A 23,786-nucleotide genomic window follows, 5' to 3' on the forward strand; every position below is an offset into this window, starting at 1 on the left:
GTTTCATGTGACTTGAACAACTCGTTGCCATATTGGGTGTCCGCCCGTTGCTCTGGTCACAAATTCATACAACTTTCTGTCAGGGACAGGAATGGCTTGTAACGATTGATTGGATTTCCACTACGAGGTTTATTTGAAGAAACAATTTTCCCCCTCCGCCATCAGACCGCGTACTCATGAGGTGACAGTCTGGTGACTCTACCCCGTGATGGTTGTCCTCCAGTGTGACCCCACAATCAAAAGGTGGCAAGGACTGCCTGTATAGAAACCAACATGAACTTGAAGATTTCTCTGACGTCCTCTGAAGAGCGTCACACGTGAAAGAAAGTGCGGAAGGTGTGAGATGAAACGATGAAGAGATGGCACCGCTGTGTTGGTTTCATGCCTGAAACCCGGTTGACGATTGTTGCCAACAACAACTCATTACGCGTCATTCAGTCGAAGAATTTATATGAAGTCGTTTAGTCACTGTAGAGAATACTCGTGGGACTCTGGCGCGTGATCTACTTCCTCTGTGCTGGGTTTCTTTCCACCAGTTCCGTCATGGAGAACAGTGTTGATTGCAGCACGACGGAAAGCGTACATGACTGTGACCACGTGATATAATCACGTATCGGTTTCTCCTCTAGCCGTCGAGAGTAAACCCTGTCTGTAACGCACTGATAAACTCCCTGGCAATATGGCATTGTAATTCTCTTAAATCTTGCCCAAACACTCACACAAGATTATAATTGCTCATGTAATACACAGAACGTGGAACCTGAAGAATGCAAACGTAAAACGAAATCGATGGAAAATTTTGGTATCTGATTAGTAAATGAATGACTGGACAGGGAGAGGTGTACATAAATGATACAAGAGATTGTTCAAATTGTTCGATTTAGTACGTCTACATGATTTTTGATTATTGAGCCAACTGAACTGGTTAAGTCAATGTTTTGGCGAAGAAAGAGCAGAATTTAGAATCTAGACCAAAAATCTTGGATCTCAGCGCTCGAGAGAAACACTGTAAGAGGAGGTGAGGAAAAGACATTCATCCAGGTGTTCTCAGTGGATGATAATTAAAGGGATGGTAAAGTTTTGGTTGAGACCTGGCTTCAGGTTTCCAACTTTTTTGATGAGATAATGAGAAACCTCTCATGAAACATGAAAGAGCATGCAATTCCGAGACGAATTCAAACGTTTATGTGATGAAAATTGGTTGTGAAATAATATAGATATCCAAACAAAGAGATCCAAATAAAAGGTGGGACCCAATCTTATTTGGATCGCTTTGTTTTACTTTGTTTTTGGATATCGCAGCCATTTCAAAAGCGATTTTCATCCAAAAAAAACCAACCTTTGAATTCCTCTTAGAATAGTATGCTCTGTAACATTTCATAAGTGGTTTCCTAGTAGCTCGCAAAAGTTAAAAGCTCAATCCTCATCTCCACCACCAATACTATACCATCCCTTTTACCAAGTGCATATTGCATGTCAGACATTATAAGTAGATTCTAGAAGAGGTCTCATAAAACTATCGTTTTCATTGGAGGATATCGGAACTGTTTTAGTCCAGACAAACATTATGAAATGAAAGAGCAGTTTCAGCATTTTTTCCCACATTTCAAACTCAGCTGGGAATCCGGACGAAAGCATGACTGAAGTCAGTCGAGACGATGAACACCAAGGTTTTGGGGCGGAGAGCGAATGATTGAGAAATGTACAGCGACCTACCTCAGCACCGGAATGATTCAAATCTAACTGATGACCCACATTGGACAATAAAATGACGATAGACAACTGTCTCCGAATTTTTTTTTTTTCTTGCAAAGAACTCTATCAGTGAAATCGGTCTTTGATGTACACTGTGAGTCAATAGAAATGAAGATTTTTCTCTTGACGCCGATACGATGGCGACCTTTCCTTTCCATGGTGAAGAAAGTCTATCTAGAAAGAAGAATTCACTTCTTCTGTGAGCCCTTGGTTAATTCGTCGACATGATGTCCTGGATTCTATCTAAGCCAATCGGGTTTAACTGACTTTATTCGCTCAGTGAGTATTGCAGAGAACTCGTCTTTATCATTTGATTGCGCTCAAAATTTATCGATCTTGTGCAAACGTTCACTTGCTTTCATTCAAACGAACGATTTATCGAGGGCAACGCTTTCGTTGAACAATAATTCTCAACATTGTGCTAACCTAGAACTAAACCTGATATCGACGCAGACTGCTGAAGTACTGTGATCATGAATGGTGAGTCAATGACAAGATCTGTAAGCACGTTTTAGTAACGGATTTGTCCGCATGTGTCTCATCACATGCACTCATCACACTCGAAAGCAGGGCATGTACGTGTTCTTTCTGAAGGAGTGTTTCCATTTACGGGCAGGCGACATGCAAACGTTAGACGGAGGGGGAAAGAACTAAAGAAAGACTGATTGAAAATACTGACCGAAGTATTTGTTGTGCTAACGATGAGACCTATTTACAACAGAGATCTAATGGTCTGAAGAGTCTCTCGAAGGGGTGATCCATCAATACTCCGATGATGGTGTAACGTGGTGTCCTTTAAGAATATGATGTCGGCTGTCCATTCTTGGGAGCTCAGCTCTCTGGCGCTTCCCCTGGAGTGTGTGTGAAAGAGCAATTTCGTGATGATATTAGGCGTGTCGGGATATTGCTTATACTATAGATAGCCGCAAGACACTTTGACGGTGTACCACGCCAAGTTTTCGGCTCTTTCGTGGCATCTCTCAGGAGAATCTATCCAATCCATCCTCAAAAAAACTAATAAAGGATTTTTTCCTGTGCACATATTTCATTACGTCGGCGTCTTTCATCGGTCAATTTATGTCCCCTTCATATAGCCTTCATGGCTAAACACGTGGATTATCAACTTGGCAGTCCATATACCGTAACACCCTTGTATAGGAGTCTCTAACTGTCACGTACGTTCATTACCCATCACATTTACTTACCGTTCATGTAAATGAGATACTATAGCATCCTGTCATTTTCTCACGGCAATACATCTTGCCCTATGGCCAGAGGGGGCATTTTGCTGGTAAGTGTCGTACTGTTCAAGTTCAAGTTCAAGGTCAAGTTGTTCATTTTCCATCTCCAACAAAATGTATTTACAATGAAACGTTTGAATACACATAAAATGACACGGAATTAGTACAGCAATGTAACAGAAAACGCACAAAACTGTAAACTGAGATATAGTGTGTATGTAATTATATATATAGATAAATAAATATATATATATATGTATATGAATATATGTATGTATGTATATATATATATATATATATATATATATATATATATATATATTGTAATGTGCACCAGCTTCACTTCCTTTGGACGCATTTATTGACTATAATAATTCAAAGTCAAATCTATCAGAGCTTTCCATGTCCTTGGACTGACCAGTCCATTTCTTAACATGCAAAGCAATAGAGAGAGGGAACTCGGAAGAGAAGACAGAGGGGGAGAGAGAGGCGGAGGGGAAGAGGGAGAGATAGTATAGGGATTATACTAGGGATGAAGGATTTCTGCCCTGACCCAACCTTGAGGTATAGCAGGTGTATTGTGTCTTTACCGCTGCATTAAAAATTAGTTGCATGTCACTCTGAGAATCATTTCATACGGGGTTTTTAAAGTGAAAGTCAGGCACTTGAGACTGTAGGACACTTAATGAATAGGAAAAAAAAGCTGGCAGGGAAATTTGCCTTGACAAGAAAAGGAAAAAAAGAGCCGCCTTTGAAGTATTGGAAGTCGATTACGTGACAAGTGAGCGCAACAGGCTATAAACAGATATTATGCTTAAATGCAGAATATACACTGAATTTCATTAAAACAAAATCACACAGAAATCCCATCTTCTATCTATCTATCTGAACTATCTTTTTGTAGGGTGTTGCATAAAGATGAGTAATCGTCAATATTATTGTCAGTGGTCTTTGACGGTGAATATAATGAATTGAACTTGATCCTGATGGTGATAGGAATAGTCCTTCAGCTAGTCAGAAGTCAAATGAATTAATGAAAGTGGTCTTATCCTCGATGCATTGCGTATCATCGAATGTATCCTCATTGCCCTTGGCCCTATTTCATGAAGAGTTATAATTGATTATATAGTTGATTTTTTATCATAAGTGGTGCAGCCTGTGTGGTAAGGAAATTTATAATCGATTGTATCTTTTGATAAAACGGGGCCCTGATGCCATATGTTTGGGTAATTATGATTGTCAAGTGTGTATAATGATATCCGAACGTAATCACAGTTTTAACTTGTATTCTAAAATACCTTTGTGCTCGTCTCAAGGATATAGCGTGAAAGACTGATGGTGCACTTGGGGAAGGGGAATACGATATTACTGATGCATGCGTGAGAATCTCAGAGAACTGGATTTCAGCCAACTCAACACGCGCATGGATTCATTGATTCATATTCAGTTGTTTGCAGCCTGGTTGCATGAATACAGAGTCAGGGATCTGGATATTAATTGGAGAAGCCCATTGTCATATCACATTCGTCAAGATTTTAATGATCAGGAACAAAGTGACAATGTCGATATGACATATACCTGGTGTATATTGCGGCGAGATATCAAAAGATATAAATTTTAACTGTGGACATTTTTTATTTTTGTTTTCTTCCTCGCTCTCAGTTCAGTTCAGTTTATTCTTGCATTCCGTTTTCAATACAATTATATAACATAATTTAACAAAATTTCATAAATTGATAAACATTATGGAGTACAATTGTAAGTTTAGAAAGGAAAACATATAAAGAGGAAAAATAGAGAGCAATATCAAATTGAAGGTAACTATACGAGAGGGGACATTTCGGATTAAGTTTTTAGAGAGAAAATCTATACGTACAAAATTCGAAATGCAGGGACCATCTTCATAAGCAAAGCTGGCCTAGGAATAAAGATGGCTCCAGGTATCATAATGTACATCATAAATGACAACAGTAAATTGTCGCCATTCACATGGTGAATCAATCGCCATGTCTCTTTAAAAAAAAAGACAGCAAACGTTCCCCTCACAACACAGCGCAGTGGGAGAAAGGTTTGACATTTCTGTTGACCACGATTAAAAAAAAAAAAACGAGACTTACCTAACTTCTCTTCATTCCACTAGCCTCCTATTATTAAGGTCTGAAAGGCATCATAGCAACGGCGCTCCTGGTAGACATGAGACCTGCAGGATTGGGGTTTGCCATCGCAGAAACGAAATTGCCAGAGAGTGGATGGAATAGATTTTAAGTAGCTTGATCAAACAACGGATAGAGGAGCATATGTTGTCATGGAAACCATGATAACGGAGAGGAACTGGCTAAACCGTTCGTTTAGGAGTGGAATAGGAAAGAGGATTGCGTCGGATGAACGGTGCTGGGAAGAAGTTGGGGTTGAGAGAAAGTAGAAGGAGCGAGAAAGGGGGGGGGGAACGAGGGAATGACTTGGTCAATATCATAGGCGCATAAACAGTAAGATAGATTCGATGAATGGGATAAATTGATGTGAAGAAATGAATGGCGTTCAGAAGAGAGAAGGGCAAAACACTTGGCATGTGTGTGTTTGTGTGTGTGTGTGTGTGCGAATTTTCGTGTATACAATTTGATGTGTGAGAGACTCAGCGACAACCAAAGAAAAAGATAAGACCTCGAAGAGGGAATGAACTTTTGGAATGTTGACGAATCAATGAAAAAAAAAAAGAACTTAATCGTTTGAAGAAGTGCTGTCAGTCAGTCTGAAAGTGGAATCCATTGAGGTAAGCGGAGTGAGGAAGCATATCCACAGCTGTAAGTACTTTTTTTCTTGTTGACTTTTTTCTTTCTTCCAGAAGGAGTCATTAGACGTTTTGCGTATATAATATGTACTGTAAGGAGATCAGCATCTTTGGTTTTCAGCAGCAACTGACGTAGACACATGATGCGGGGAACAAACTTATTCTATTATGCAACAGCATTTGGCATTTGAATTCAGCTGTAAAGTTAGCTGTTATGAAGAGATTAGTCAGTTATTTTGAGTTCTTATGGAGGTTATGTGATTTAGCAGAGGACAGAGAAGGAAAAGGGCGTAGCGTCACTGAGAGTGAACGTATGTACAACTGCAAATACGTCATTCCTGGAACCTTGTCAAGGGAGGCAACGGAACCACGTTGACCAACAAGCCCTTGTCGAAAGAAACGTTTAATGATGATGAGCATGTCTTTTGATGACATGAAATAACATGTAATACTAGTAATATCATAAGATATGCATGATGTTTAGCATCACTACAATAGTTCCATCACCAATGTCAATGTCTTCTTCTTCTTCTCCTCTTCCTCCTCCTCCTCCTCCTCCTCCTTCTTCTTCTTTTCTTCTACTTATTATTCTTCTGGTTTCCCTACATTTGACTTCTATTTAGCGTGTTCCTCGATTTTCTTCTTGATCTTGTTGCATCACCTATTTTTGTTGTTGTTGTTGATCGACTGGGTAGTAGTATTAGATCCTTGCGGAAAACGTCAGGCATGACATGCATTATCAATGATGGTTATTACTGATATCAATATCTTCCAAAGTCATCCTCACCACCGGCGTTCTCAAGGCATCTACCCCACCTTCAGCAACCCAGGATCCCAAATTGGATGACTCAACTATTTCACTGCCAACTGCAACATGTTTGATTTCATGTCAAGAGAATTAGGCTCACACTCTCTTTAACACTTCACTCATCATGCTCATTATGTACGTTCATGATGTCTATTCATTACTATTGACTATATAAGGAATAAACTAAAATTGGACCAAACAAAACAAAACATATATAAGTAAGCAAACAAACCAACAAAAGAAGAAACAAAGTCCTGATAACATCTTATTCTGCAGGCAGTCGGAGGTCGGTATATCCGATATAAGATAAAAGGAAGAGTGTAATGTCTTTAGTTTCCCCGGAGTACGGGAAATCCAATCACATCGGCCTACACGACCTAGATGCAGTATGAAACTCACTGACCCTTAAGGGTTTGCAACTGTCCAGGTCTCTTGGTGAGTGGCAATACATGTTGCGTTCTGTCCCGTCACGAGCCCGTCAAGCTCGGGTTCATGATATTACAACCGCTCGTTTCCTGACCTACATCTGATGAAGGAAGACTGTCAGCGAATACCCAGATTCTATTCCTGGAGGAACTGGAAGCCACCTTGTGTGGTGGTTGCAAGACTGGCGCTATTATTATTTGACATTGTTTATTTTCAGGAAACGCGGAGGACACCTGCTCCCTCACCGATTCCTGATCAATATAGGTGTCACGATGCCTACTGGCAATCGTCACTTATGGAGTGATCGATGATAACTATCTGTCAAAATGACGGGAGGGGGGTGGAGGGGTAGTGTACGTTTGTAGTTTTGACTGAATACAACCCGCGACAGTCACAGCGACTTGCGTTGAACACACTGTTTACATTGCACATGCACCTTGACTTAAATTCAAATTAACGGAGAGCGAAACAAAAAGTGGGCTATCGTGTTGAATTTATAGCAACAACAAAATGAGAAATGGTCTTCACGCAATAGATTTCTTTGTCTATATTTTCTTTAATGAATTTAAGTCAGAAGACTAAAAGAGGTTGATTAAACAATTGATCAATCGATTGCCCCATCTATACTACTGAGGAAGTGGACGTGAGGAAGAGGACGTGCGACTATTTCAACAATGATCCTTTAAAACCCTTGTGATGATACATCATGACATTTATACGTCTTCACCAGGTGTTCTGATTATGTGGAAAAATCAGTCACATTGCACAAATTGTGCTCGAAATCTTCGCTCTTCACCAAAAGGAAACCAAAGTCTCCAAGTCTCCCAACACTCTTCGCCAAATTTCTGCAACAGACAAAGCTTGAAATGTACTTTTCCAACCTTTGATTCTAAACGTGTATTTCTAATTGTTGTTCAATTGCCCCTCAGTATATGTTCCTGTGCCTTTTATGTGTAGGTAATTGTCTCTGATAATGTCAAAGTGCCATGAGCGTCGAAAGACGGACCTGTCCGCTACACAAGTACCCATCATTATTACGTCATGATTATCATTATTACTATTTTTTGGTTATTGTTCTTATTGATATCATTATCATTATGTTGTTTAATATCAACAGAATATGTATATAATATGAATGTAGGAAATGTGTAATATATCCGTTTCCGTTTTCATGATTCGCTCTGGATTTGTAATTCAATTAGATACAGATGGCCGCTCTTCCCCTTCTCGTATTATTACGTGTAGCGTTCCATACGATCACATTTGCCCTTGACCATGATGACAGTATAGGAAGCAAGTTATAGTGAATCCACATCCTCTCTCGCGCGCGCGTCGTTATGCTCCCCTGATTTATTCATGGTAATGACTGACGACGGGGGAGATATTACTGCGCGAAGTGGAGCAAACGCGCTGCGTAGACCCTGGACACGCGAGGTGTTCGTGAGGTCTCAATTCCCTCGTACCATCCAGAGTCATCTCTCCAGTTTGCTCAGTCCAAATGACATGAGGTGAACGATTAGATTTCGAATGAATATGTCATTATGGAGAGGGCTCCAGAGAATCGTCAGGGGGTGAAGCGTGGCTCTGATCTCTGACAAACAGCAGAGAAAGAGGAGCGAGTACAGAGTTATGGACCGCGTGCTACCTTCTCGTCTTCATAATGATATTCCAACGAGGTTCACGTATCCTAAATTCCAAAGTTCACGTAACCTACATTCCGAGCATATACAAACCTTCTTTTGATTTAATGTAAAAGGCGGGAACACTCAAAAGACTTCGTGCGCTATGCTATGCAACTTTCAACAATATTTATTTATCATTTCACTCGCCGAATGTTATCATCATTATGCCTATGCAGTACTAACTAACAGCCTTATATATGAACTGGAAACGACCTCATGCAAAGTTTGTACGGTCTTTCAATGTTTTTCCTTATTGGTTATGGAGTTATTCCTCAAGACGCGCTTCAGTCTTGTATCAAATAGAATCATAAAGTTCAAGCATTATTCCCGGAAATATAGGCGCAGAGCTATTTTAGGAGGGACTATACAATCGACCAATTACCGATGCATCTGCAACCCTTGTCTTTGCTGATTGGACGAAAAGGAGTACAAGTGCTATAAGCGATTCTAAAGGTGGAGTGAACAACATGAGCCCTTGATCGTCCCGCCTCGTCAAACATCATTTCAAATTGATTATCACAGAGAGAAATGCAGCGATGTAAAACGACCTGCAAATGTAATTGTGAATAAAAGTCAATTGAATCGAAACGAGATACTGCTAAATTCAGCCAATTCGGCAATTCAACCCTATATTGTGCTTTCCAACCGACTGCTCTAAACGAATCATTTCTGAAATGAGAAATTCAGCTGCAACGATAAGCAGTACGTGCTTCAGTGATTTGATGATCAGACCATGGAGATACAACTAGCTCCATGATCAGAAGTAAACTGCAGCGGGCTTGAAGTCAATGTATCGATGTAAATTGAAACTGACTACCATTTTCCCGGAAAAGTCTTGACGTGAGAAGATGGAAATGTTTTACGACGCAGCTCTGCGATGAATTCCATGAAAACTGCAACAAACAGAACGAAATGCACAGAAAGTTTAGTGAATTTAACACAAAACAGAGTGATGACAGGACGTAATGGCCTACTAATCTGAAGAATCGGAGATAGAGGTAGAAGGAAAGAAGGAGATATTCTAAACGAACGAAACGCATAGAGGAGAGGATGTTACTTCGAGATTGGACATAATCGCTTACATAGAAAGAGAGAAAGAGAGAAATAAGGATGGAGAGAGAGAGAAAATGAGAAGAAAGAGAGAGAGACTACTAGTATACTAATAGACAGAAAAGGGAAATGAAGGGAATACAAAGAGAAAGAAAGAGACAGAAAGAGCAATAAAAAGAAAGCGACATCCAAGACAGACAGGCAGACAGACAAACAGAAGTAAACAGAAAGAAAGACGCAGACAGACTGACTGACATACAAAGAGAGAAAACAGAGAAAGACAGGGGTAGAAAGATAGAATAAGAAATAAATTAAAAAAATAAATAAAAACGTAAACAGTCTGACATACAAAGATATTTAAAGAGATATAACAGAGAAAGAAAGAAAAAAATAAAGACATAGAAAGACATACAGAGAGAGAGGGGAGAGATAGACTAGTAGACAGAGAGAGAGAGAAAGAAACATATTGAGAGAGAGAGAGAGAATCCGACATAAAATGGAGAGAAAGATAGGGGTAGACAGACAAGAAGAAAGAAAGAAAGAAGAAGGTAGACAGATAAGACATACAGAGAAAGAAAGAGAGAGAAAGAGAGGGAGAGACAGGTAGAGAGAGAGAATCCTAGATAACTTGTGCAGAGTATGAGAGATATACCCTTGGGAAGGAGGTAGAGGGTGAGATATATGAGGGTAAGATCATGAATATATTATACATGCGTAACATCAGACAAGCTATGAAGAATAGCTTGCAGAGAGATAAAAGATCAAAATGATGGCAAAAATGAACAAACAAAGGGAATAAACTCGCAGTCAGATAATAAAGAAGTACCAGGCTACCTGAATACAGTTTTATTAGTTGAAAACAGGATGTGCCTTTTTGTGTATTGTATAATATAACAAGACAATAAATGCTACAATATTTAAGTGTGGTAAAAGACGCGAAACCTCATTTGTATCAAGGGACCGAAGTCAACGACCGCCAGGATGAGATGAGGGTAAGATCATATGAGTTACATTAGACAAGCTGAGAGAATATAGCCTGCAGAAAAAAATGTTATTATAAAAGACAAAAATGATAGCAGAGAATAACAACAAAGTGAATATACTCGCAGTCAGATAACAAAGATCAACCGGACTTACTGAATACAGTTTTATTAGCTGAAGACAGGATGGGCCTTTGTGTGTAGTGTATATAATATGAGACTAAGACAATAAATGCTACAATATTTAAGTGTGGTAAAAGACTCGAAACCTCATTTGTATGAGGGTGAGATCATAATATATTATGAGTTACATCAGACAAGCTAGGAGGAATAGCTTGCAGAGAGAAAAAAAAAAACCAATAAATGATAGCAGATAATATGAACAAACAAAGTGAATAGACTCGCAGTCAGATAATAATGAAACACCAACCTCAATGATGATACAGTTTAGTTACAGACAAAGTCTGTGTTTGTGCATAATAGTGTGTTTTAGCATGAGAGCCAGACAAAGATAGAATATCAAACTTTAATTAAAAAAAAAAAATCTAAAGCCCATTTGTATCAAGAGGCCGAAGTCGACCGTAACGAGGATTAGATTTATGAGAGGAAGAGCATACATTATGTATGCCAAACATCAGACAAGCTATGAGAAATAGCTCGCAGAGAGATAAAAGACTAAACTGATAGCAGTGATGAACAAACAAAGTGAAAAAAAAAACTCGCAGTCAGATAATAAAGAACCAGCAGCCTTTATGGATACAGTTACAGACAGGATGTTTTTGTGTGCAGTGTTGTAGCATGAGAGTTAGTAAGACGAATAATAGAATATTTAACCACGCTAAAAGACTTGCCCATTTCTATTAAAGGCCGAAGTCAACGACCTCGGAAGGAAAGAAAGATCGCTCTAAGCTCCAAGCATCCTTGGAAAAGGTTGATGTGGACTGATGTATGGGAGCAATCCCATTAGGAAATTGAGAGTTGGGTGGAGCGCACCACGGTAAACACGGTAAATGCCGCTCCGGCTGATTGTGGATGGCGGCGAATTTAAGCTCCAATAAGTCATCCCTCTTACAGCAAGATTAACAGGACACATACCTTCCCACATATTATTTGTAAAATTGGCGGGCAAACGGAGCAGACGAACTCCGACAAATAAACTGAGAGTACAGTCCCTTCCTAATGTTTGCGAAACCATTATCAATAATTAATCAAGACGCAACTACATGTTATGGATTAATATCACACACAAGTCTTTTTAACATTTCACTCATATACATTGCGTTCGACTCTTCCGATTTTCAACTTGATTCCTAAGAAATATAGCAACGGAGAGGTGATATCATTTTATCATCCATCAACTTTAAAGAAAGTGTTGCCTCGCAGTTCTTTCTGTTTTCGATCTAGATTGCTCGGGGGAATCGACATCGGATACCACAAGATTATCGGCATGTCGTTTTGTGTCGTGGTATTGCTTTGTGTGATTTTTGTGTAGTGTGTGTGTGTGTGTGTGTTTGCGCGCGCATTGTTACAACAATCTGAGAGTCAGGATGCAACTGCCGAAGCTGCAAGTCACCATTTGCCATGACTTCTTTGCAAGAATACTTCTGCATTAAATGACATAGCGTCTGATCCTCCACAGGGCTTAGCCATTATCACTAACCCAGCACTGCCATTTATACCCAATTTTACTCTCTCAGTGGGTAGCGGGAAACGTCGGGGATAAGCACCTGAGGACGCGTCGACAAGGACACGGCTCGAATTGAATTCCAGATTTCGTCACAATGTTCGTATTGTTTTCAGTGTCATCATCATCATCATCATCATCATCATCATCATCATCATCACCATCTTCATTACTACATTGCCATCCACACCATAACACACCCATGCATATAATTGGTGGATAATAGAATCGTCCTTCAACTTCAAGTCTTTACTGTCGTAAGAGTCATCCAGTCACGAACGTCTTCCGGTATGGACACATCTCCGATTCTAAAGTCCAATCGACGCAAATTGTCGTAATTGGCCTGGACTACTTGATGGCGCCAATTTATTTTTCTGAATGACGACGCCGCGGTAACGTGTTGTGCGTTTGCTTGTATTTCCTTTTTGAAATCAGTGATTTCATTGGGCGATTCCTAATGTGCGTTTCAATACTTTGCGGCATCGTGTTTCAAGATGTTTCATTGTTTGTTTGTTTGTTTGCTTTGTTTGGGTAGGGGTTCATTATTTGTAAAATAACCCTGTCAAGTACCGAACGTTTAAGGTACGTACACGTGTATATACGTAATTCTTTCTCTCAGTTCAATTTTGTTCTGTTAGCTCTTTCTGGACGAAGTTTCCATCATCATGCATTTCTTGAAGAGCGTGATCTTCATTATTGTTGATATTTCCTGGTCACGTCCCCTTTACGTTTAATTCAGATACGTTTTCCCCAGCTCCCGACCAGAAGAATCCAAGATAATAGCTACGGTAATCTTTCAATTCAAAATTGGCCTTTCAAGATTCATCAATAGTGACACGGAAGAGCGACATCAAAATACTTGTCGTGTTTTTTTATTTGACTAAGATTTATTCTCGTCACAATCTTAGTCTTAGTCTGAACCAGGACAATGTGAACCATGCCTGCGATATCTCCCATCATGTTTATAATCCGCATATAGATACATTCGCGTAGGAGACGAATAACTCCCCAATTACAGAACTTTCTTCTGCGCTTTATTTACATCATTATGTGAAAGTTGTCATTCTCTGCATTCCGCTGGCATGGCTGGAAACATGAGCTCGCACTGAAACTTGATCTTTTAATGTACATTGCAATGATTCAGGGCAAATGTTGCATTTATTGCTATCAGGTCGATTCTAACAGGTTTAATTACGTTTCATTTTCTGCTCACCTCCTTGACACCTGACCCAACTCTTTAAAGGAAAAATACCAACACATTAATCCGTAGATGAGATTATCACTATGTAGAGATGCAACTCGCATCGAATTTTTTATATACTCGAGATTTCTAAGTACATGTATGAAGATTATAAGGTTTGTATAAAGACTCTTATAGATCAGGAATACAAACACTTATTCTTTTTTTCTTCTCGGAACTGTTCTGCAGACTGCATTACAGGTGATAGAAGCTCCAAAGGGAGGTATATATTTGATACACTGCTTTGTACAAAGTAGAAACATCTAATTCTCCACCTTCCTTTCCTGTCCGCTCACCGACCGTGCCTCCCGGCTTGACAGTGAAGAGTGTGAGCGAGTGAAACGAGGTAATATGATAGCTGTAAGATGGCAGATGCATCGGAGGAGTGAGAAGATTCCCCCTCAGCAATAATATGTCGGACTTTCTTCAATTTCGGAAAGTTTTTTTCCCCCTCGACGGTTCACATTGCGGGAGAATTCTTTTCCCCTTCTCAACCGTCGATGTGACACAGGTAAGAGTGTGCCTTCTCGTGACGTTTCTCTTCATTACAGTGAGTGGTGGGACACTTCGCTGTGTAGTCACACCGCCAGCTCTTCAAAGATGCTGGCACGGATGTGTCGTTCATAATTGGAGTCTCCTTCGGGTCTCACTCTGGATAATTGTCGACGCGTTTCGATAGTACCGCGTGCGAAAAATGGGGGAAAAGATTCTCATTACTCCGTATGGGCAAGTTCATACATCGGCTGATAAACATTGCAAGCGTGTATAGATGAGAAATTTACAGGCAAGACCATAACATAAACACCTAGGCTACGATTTCTCTCGAAAGAAATCGGTGACGAAAGAGCAAGCGATATGAAGGGTCAAGATTTTGCTTGCCCACGCTGATGATACCACTATCAAATTCGAATTTGGGAGAATGATAAAGCAGACATCCCAATGGATACTTAGAAATGAAATAGCCCGTTTTCCTTCTTCTTGTATGTATTCGTGTGTGTTGTGTGTATGCGTGTGTGTGTGTGTGTGTGTACGGGTGTGTGTGTGTGTGTGTGTGAGTGTGTGTTCTTCTGAATTCGCAATTCGGCCCTTAGCAAACAGAGCGATTACCGTCTTACCCTTCAGCATTAAAAATGCATACATTTCACATGTTGCCCTGGAACTCTCACCTGCACTTGGATGTGCCACAAGGTACCCGATTTGATTTCACTCTGTCGTCATTTTCAGTAGCTTTTCACAGCGGTGGCTTGAGGTGCATTAGAATCTCGCCTTCCGCGCCAAAAAGCAAATCGGTAACCTTAATGGCCATTGAAGTCACGTTCCCTTCTACAGGAACATCACTATGGTGATGGAATTTCATCCGTAGATGACAACTGGAGGATGTGAGATGCATTTGATGTATTTGTGGCACCTGCTCAGGCACTCCGTCTGTCCATGACTCAAATATTGACTTGGGAAAAGATTCATAATATGACGACCCATCACTCTGAAAACATATTGGTTCTTTTCACTTTCTTTGGACCCCTCTTTCCATGTCATCTGATGAGTATATCAAGAGGAAGTGAATACAACCAAAGTTCAGAACCTGTTTGGCTTATACTCTCAAGAATATACTCATCCAACATGCAAGTCGAAGTTTTTCATTCCATACAGAGATGCGCTAAAACACTACTTCTCTGTCCGACCAGGGAGGTCTCACCTCCCTGGTCCGACCACTGTGTCACAGCCGTGTACTGTGCGTGTTCAGCCGAGACTTGCCAGCATTTAAGTTTGAAGCGACTGATAATGAGCAGAGGGCTCCCATTTCGGCAACGGCTCCTATAGCTATGGGAGATGGACCCATCTACTTCATACATCGTCGTAACCATGGATACACCCCTCAGTTTCCATAGGCGACGATGATTCAGAGTACTGTCTGTTTTTCCATTCCAGGAAAATTATTCCATGTGACTTCTTTCCTCTCATCATTCTTACCAATGACGGATGGATTACTAATAACCATTTTTCTGGCATCCTTCGTATTTCCAACCTCACTATAACATGACATGCAAATCACAATTTCACCTTAACAACTCAAACTCAAATTGCCCATAAAGATTAGTTGTAAGAGTGAATGCATTTCTCACCGTGTTCACCTCGAAATTTATAACGTCTTCAAACTAATCATTCATCAATTTCCTTTCATTTGTAGAATATAACACTATACAATAATTTCAAATTTACGTGTTGATGATAATTTGGTTGGTTATCAAAACTGGGGCAGCTAGAGTAGAGAAATAGCAAGCTCCGCAGAGTCCACTCTCTTCCGCAGAGGATTACGTTTTATTTCGACAGAGTGTGAATTGCAATCATATTCATAATTTGAGGACTACGAGTTCTGACGAGAAGGAAGCTGAGAAAACCAACGATGTGAATGGATATCAGATATTGGAAATCGATTCCAAGGAGCGTGCAAAACTTTCCATTTGTCATTTTTTTTTTTCATATTAGTCGCAGTCGTATATTCACAGGTGGCAATGGATAATTTGATTCAGTATGTACAGTCTCCTATTGACTATAGCTTTTTTAAATTCAGCAGACACGTCAGGTAACGTGGATGATATTCGTTAGCTGCGTTTGCTTTCTCCTGTTTTCGTATCATCTATGAGAATCCCGTTTCTCAACCGGTGCGGCAGCGACAACTCTCTGAGGTTGGCCGAGATGTCGGCCAAAATATTAATAAAAGATTTTTGCATTTCATCTAACTGGGCATAAAAAAAAGAACCACACACACACACAAAACGAAACAAGACAAAACACAACTTATAGGGACCAAAGTGGGCCTCGGGTTCAAAAAAGGTTGAGAAAGCGTTGGTCTAGAATATTGTCATCAAGTTCGTGGCATATTCTTCACAATCGACACAAGTCATGAACAATCGCGGAGGAAGGGGAAGGGAGGCAACGAGCTACCTACCAGATGTATGGTATTAAATTTTGAATATGACATTAATCCTATCACTCGAAAAGATAAAAAACCCCATAAAGATAGTAAAAATTTGATAATGAAGAAGTTGCGTTGAGTTGTTGCCTTATGAACACAACCGATAAAGATCTAATAGAGGTGTTGCTTCTTCAGACGGCATTCACATTGCATAAACGGCCAAAATATGATTCGGCCAAAATAAAATTATTGATTGATGACTGTGTAATCACATTAAAGGCAACTTGGTCTTTACCGGAACCCTTCGGTCAATTCCTGAGTACAGGTCATCAAGAGCAAGAGCCCGAGAAATATACTGCTTATTAGATGACGCCGAGAAATGTACAGTGGTCTCAGGTGCATGGGAAAGTTTGTGTGTGGGAAATAAAATGTATTACGTCAGTTCATTTCATTTCTATATCGATGCATTTAATTACATACCGCAGCTGTTGCTTCTAAACCTTCTCATAGATTTAGGTTTTGGTATAGTTATGATACAAGTAAGGCGCCTTAGAAACTGTGTATTGAGCGCGGTAAAAATGGTAATTATCATTATGTATTATTATTATCATTATTATTATTATTATCATCATCTATATATTAACTCAAATCTTCGTCAAATCTGAAGTTCAGCGACGTTCAGATAATACGTGCGTCCTGACCCGTCTTAAAACACAGGACCAATATATCACGTTAATATCCTGCACTCTTAAAGTTTCTGATGAAAAAGCACAAGCTAGTTTGCTGAAGTAGACTGTCACGGGACATGCATAATTCGGGTTATACAATGATTACCTGACAGCATTATGATACGCAGGCCGGAAGAATCGAAGTGTGTATTATGGCTCGGTGAGTGCATGGTTTGCGTATGTGAGTGTGTACAATACAATGAAATCGTAGTCAAAATAATGTACGGCATTATGACCTGTATTAGTGGTGTTCGATAGAAACAAAGCGTTTATGACTTTGTAGTCCTAAATGCATGTCATTTTCTTTATCATTTTCTTCAGTGCGGTAAACAAAATATGCACTGTTTCTTTTAGCAACTTAAAAGGATCAATCCCCCTCTATGTATGTACGTAAATATGTATATATATATTATATATTATATATATATATATATATATATATAGATATATATACCATCTATATATATATTATATATATAATTACATACATAACACGTAATATATATACATAATTAATGTAATCAAAAACAATTAAACTGAACCAAAGTTCATGCAGTATTTACCAACAGTTTATTTCCGCACACAAATTTTCGAGCGATTCGCTCTTTCTCAAGTGTTGATACTGAGAAAACAATAAATGTTATTGTTCTCTCTCAGTGTCAACACTTGAGAATTAGACTGTGCCGAAATAAACTGTTGGTGAATACAGCATGAACTTTATTTCAGTTTTGTTTTTGATGATATTATCACGCCAACACGTGGACAACTTACTCAATACAATATATATATAGTATATATATATATATATATATTATATATATATATATACATAATATGTTTATAACGCTACCATATGCAGTTGTATAGAAAAAAATGAATCATGTATGCACCTCTGTTTAGAGGAATGCGGCGCGGGTATAGGTTCGACAGGCGATGGTCTCGATGGAACCGGGACCTACTTGTCAGAGTCTACGGTGCAAATTAATAATAGACCACAGCACTTTCCCGCATGTAAGGTTTAATCTGTACCGACTTTCTTTTTCAGCTTTCTGGGATAATCACTGAGTTTCTCATCAAGTAATAAACTGTAGACTATATATTCACGAAATCAACAAAAATATTACATACGTCATGTAGACTTTTAGATATAGTGACGGAACGAATGCTCGGAGTCCGAGTCATGTTAAGTTTCCCTGCCATAGTATACTCGTTTGTTGATTTTCCGCAACAATCTGCAATCATTGATTTAATTACAACGTTGATCACTACAGGTTACCTTTTGATCATACTGTCGCGAGGGTTAATCCTCCATTTATTTCGTCTATGCTAGTTGTATATTTACTTGTATAATGTTTCGCCCAATTACTGCGGTTAACCCTGGGATCCGCACATTATAATAGCGCTTGCCCTGTCATCTCCGATTAACTGCCGCTATTTTTGCCAATATACGTATACTTTGTCTTCCATTAGGTCTGACCTGAATTCAGGGCGGCGAATTTAGCGAACGGTGTGACGTCAGCTCGTCTTCCTATGGGTGCACCATGATGCACTTTCGTAGGCACGCGACAAATGACTGAGGGGGAGAGAGAGAAATAGAAAGAGAAAGAAAGATAAAAGAGAAGTGAAGATATGTATCCTTAATGTCTGTGCCGGAGCATTACAAGTAGCGGTTGAGCTATTTTCTTTCAATGCGGCGATCTATAAACGTGAGCCGCCACCGAGAGTATAATATCACAGTATCTCCTTTTATGGGCCGACCTTCGCTTTTTACCGAGGCTGACGTCACAACACCTGTGATGATTTAGTGACAAAGTGACTAAAAGGTAGTGATGAGCCTTACGCCATTTTCCCTTGTGCAATAAATATTTCGAAATTATGTGTAGATAGTCAAAACTCTCCTCAATCCCAAAATCATTGAGGTTTTATCGCAATCACTGTATTCAATGTATCAACGTAGCGCGTTTAAATCATACAATATTATTTCATGTAAGCTTTTTTTCGTTTCCAATAAATAATATGCATACAAACATATGAAAAAAAAACCACACTCAAACATTCTACATATTCTAAAATCAATGTAGAAATGTAATATAAACATAATAGATATTGAGAAGCCTATATGCGTGATAAATAGGCTCTACTTAATAATGCTGAAAATGGAGGGAAGCTAAAAAAGTAGAGCTTGTAATAAGGAATTGTATAAATGAAAGAAATAAAGTACAAAGGTTTTGAGGACTTAAACTTTCAAGGCTGATAATGGTTCTCTGAAGACCCGGTACAAAAACTATAACAGAAACAATTTCAGTCTAGATTTGTCAAGATAATATGTTGAATTTGAATGTGTTTGACCCCATGCCACCAGAATACCATAATTTAATGTAAGTAGAGTAAAATCAAAGTAAAATTCCACGTTAAAAGGGTGGAAGATGGAAAATAAGATTTTCTTTTATTGATGACTCCTAAGTTTCGGACTTGGTACAACAAACACTATTAATATGAGGTTTCGAAAAAAGTTTATTGTCTGTGGTTAATCCTTTAAAAAAATGTCGTAGCGGGCACAATTTCTAGCATTGTGCCATCTAAGGTAATATCCGTTGGTATAGACTATCTAATGAGTTGCTGAAAATCATTCATTGTGTTTGTTTTTTTGAAGGTTCGATGGCACTTTATTTGCTCTGATCCAAGAAAGAAAATTTTCGAGTTCAGAGCTTAATGTATGAACCAAAATGTTGGTCAGAGGCTAATGTATGAACCGAAATGTTCGTCTAAGTGTGAAAGGAAAACATATGAGTCGTCTGCAAACAGTACTAATGAAAGAAATTCAGAAGAGTTCTGCATGTCGTTGATATGAAGATTACACCTACCGCAGTATCACATCGGAAAACAGTATTCTCAATATTCTTCTTCCGTAGTAATTTTCGCATTTTAGTGCAGTCAATTAATTCATTTTTTACCCATTCACCATTTGTCCTTTTTCCCCAGATGACTGTCTTAACCTCTACTGTGCCGAGTTTATGTCATACTTTTACAGGTGTGTTAATGCTGACCATCTCGATGGTATGCGTGGAACGACACTGATATCCCAGAAACCAGTTACTCTCCATATGCCTTGCACTGTAAATCAAAGAAGATCATAGTTTGTTTGTTGTTATTCATAGAGAGACATACCAACAAAACTTTAAATTTGTAAGTTACAGAATCACTTCGATTCAAACTCTGTTTGATATATGTTATTATAAAGAAATTGTAACATCATACATCTCTCACAGCATGTAACGAATTCGAAGAATGATAACGCTTCAGGTTTATACGTTTAAAAAAAAAAGATTCTCTCGAAGCACTGTGCCTGTGAAAAGGGTAATGATATGTTAATAGAGGTACTTTACATCCACTTCTTTCTTCTTCCGCAGGCTCTGAATTGTCGGTAATTTGGGAATAGTTTAGCTGGCGGCGCATTTCCTCTCATAGCCTGCATTATAGCACTATAAAGCGAGCTGAAACTAGCATTATGCAAACAGGCTAAGTTTAGGAAGAGCGTTCATTCAAACCAGGCATCCGAAAGATACACGCTGATTTGTCTTAGTCACAATTTTACTCTCTCAAACTCACTGTGCTGAAGTTCAGATTTAAGGCAGCTTGCTTTTGTGCCTATTTTTAGAAAAAAAAAGAAGAATGCTTCTGTGCGAGTGCAATGAGGTACCTTCTCTTGCACGGGTAACAATCAAATCGAATTCAAGTACACGACTCATTCGAAACTCGTTGATTGCAGAAATAGCTTGGCGCTTCTGCTGCCATAAATGGATCTTTTCCTGCTCTTGCGCACTACTTAGTTCCTATAGAGAGGCACGGAATATTCAGCGGGGAATGCAGTTGGAGTAACATGGACGAGGCACGGAAAAAATACATTTTCTGGCAAGTATCTAGCTTGAATGGGACATTGTCTATAGGAGGTAGTCCGTCTGCATGATCATGTACTTCAACCGATCTGTGCGGACAATCATGAAAATTGTATTTACATGACTGTTTACCGGTTCTTATATCAGATAAATTCATATATCGGATAACTGTTTATGATTAGACCAATTATGCTCAGTCAAAGTTTGATTTTATTTAACTTGATTTGTTTATATCTGCATCCCTTTTTTTCATACGATAATTGTATTATGCAAAGTCAATTGAACAAAACGACATTTGAATCAACAGTGTCAGTACTCGAAACAGGTAAATGATTGACTTAAATGTACATCATCGTATTTCTTGATAATACAAAATGAAGATGAGAGGAATCATTTTATGCATATCAAAACCTTAAGGTTTCACGTACTTCGTCAAGAGACAAATTAAGCAAGTTAATGTATAAGTGTAACACAAATGCAGGAGACCATTATCATATAAGCAGATGCTTGACGAGGATAATGGCAATAGAAATAGGCCTATACAATACAATACGAACAAAATATAATGTGGGTAATCTTGTAACCACTCACTGATTTTTTTTTTTTTTTTTTGGTGGGGGGGGGGGGGGGGGGGACGACGTCGTAATAGCTGAACTGAAGCACAGTTGGTACGTATTGGAATTGTGAAAAAAAAAATGTCATTCGCAATGATACATTTCGTTCATTGCAAATATAATTTTTGTACCTTTATGTAATGCAAAGGGTCATTTATGCGGCCTGCTGCCCTTCTCTTTTATAGATCAGACGGGTACGCGTATTCTCTGTAACTGTGGAACTCTGCCTCATTACCATCACGCTTTCACTATAGTCGTGCCTTTTTTTTTTGCACCCTCTTCCTTGCTGTGATAGTATGTATAGGGGATGATCGAGTCCAAATTATACGTGGAGTCCAATTATCGTATCACAATCAATCGTATCGTTAAAACGGTCAAAGAAATTATGCTTGTATGCATCTGTAGATGACATCTTAATGCTATATAATCGAATAAATCAGCGCCCTTTTCTCCGAGCGAGAGAAAAGCGGCAAAAAGAACCAGGAAGACAGCTAGATGCAGAAGGGAATCGACGTCATGAGACGTGCCAGGATTGGTGATCCAACGAAATGATGAGCAGGGAGAGAGCCAATTAAGTGCTCTGGCGGAAATAGAGTACGTGGCTTAGGGCGCTAAAGATGGTAGTGTTCTATAAAAAAAAAAATGTGTAAGGGATGGCTATACCGATTATATGATTACAAAGAAGTATTCTCATCATCTCGCTAGTGCAGAGACCTGTGAGTGACGCTGCATGTACAAGAATGCAAATAATATAGCTGCTATACTTCGCTGTTGTTGTTGTTGTTGTTGTTGTTTTGTTTGTTTTTTCCTAGCGCAGCACATTCAATACTAAAAATGCAACCGTTGTCATTATTTGTGTGCATAGAACCTTATTTTATATCTTTTTCTTTAACCTATCGTCTCTTCAGGTTAATTGCTTAATAGACAGCCTTCTGCATTCCAATCCTACAAAATAAATTCTGCTATTTCTGGCAGATTACCGTTATTCGCGTTGTATCCTGAATAGCTGAAAATACTTAAACGCTGTTATTCGACTAACATGCAATTTACTTAGGTTTGAATATACCGATCCCGATTTCACTGTTCCCGCCGCCCCACCCCCCCCCCCCCCCAAAAAAAAAAATGGGACTGAATGACTGTATTCTTTTGTGAAATGTTCAACGCACAAAACTCCGAACAGAATGAATTTGAATGTGAATTAGAATTTGATAGCTTACTCTTGTGATCTTAAAGGTTTCATTCAACTCTTAATACAGTGCTCATCTCACAACATTTCAGTGCTATGTTCACTGGGTGTCGCTACCTTGGATTATTGTATTCATACCACTTTAAATAGCTGTTTATGAATTCTCTAGCAATGTATACTAGTTTACATCAATGGGGTCATAACAATTTATGGAGATGCACGAGGGGTCAAAAGTACACATAAATTGCCGTATTTGTGATTCGTTGATTTAAGAAAAAATGACATGTAATTATCCTATGATTAAAAACTGATTTCGAGTGAATGCATTGTATTGGACAAAGTCTGACTGAGGTTTCACTGTGCAGTCTTTACAACTCCCCACACTGATCACGTGAAGAGATCGTCCGGATGCTCATACATTGAGAATGTATATAATGTTGTTGTGTTTTTTAAATGAATGTGACACGAGCAATGTTGAGCAATCAGCAAACAGGTGCATGTGTGGCGATGTTCGCAGACAGACCAACGGATTTGTTTGAAAAAGCTCCCAAAACCCGTGCAGAGAACTAAAAACTAAACAAGAGGCGTGAGGGTCCAGAAGCTACGGGCTTGCTGCGAGCGTGTTGACATAATCAGCAACCTTGAACCGAAAGTAATAGGAAGATGGAGTCCCGCCAAGATCAGAGGTGATGCCTTCCTCCGCTCCTCGTTTTGTACCAAGTCTTCGGTGCATCCCCGGCCGGCCGACGCCACATTCGGCTACATGTTCGTTCCATCGCGCCTTTTTCATT

The 23,786-nt window shown here is 39.2% G+C and overlaps 1 protein-coding gene across 1 annotated transcript in view; it reads left to right on the forward strand.

The window, feature by feature from the left end:
• LOC139744445 (probable G-protein coupled receptor No18) overlaps window positions 1–23,786 on the forward strand; it is a 46,538-nt gene that overhangs the window by 14,345 nt on the left and 8,407 nt on the right. The gene's annotated exons all lie outside the window — the stretch shown is intronic.

This window comes from Diadema antillarum, unplaced genomic scaffold (assembly GCF_040938485.1).
Source record: "Diadema antillarum isolate AM-2024a unplaced genomic scaffold, OU_Dant_1.0 seq00001176_RagTag, whole genome shotgun sequence".
Classification (NCBI taxonomy): domain Eukaryota; kingdom Metazoa; phylum Echinodermata; class Echinoidea; order Diadematoida; family Diadematidae; genus Diadema; species Diadema antillarum.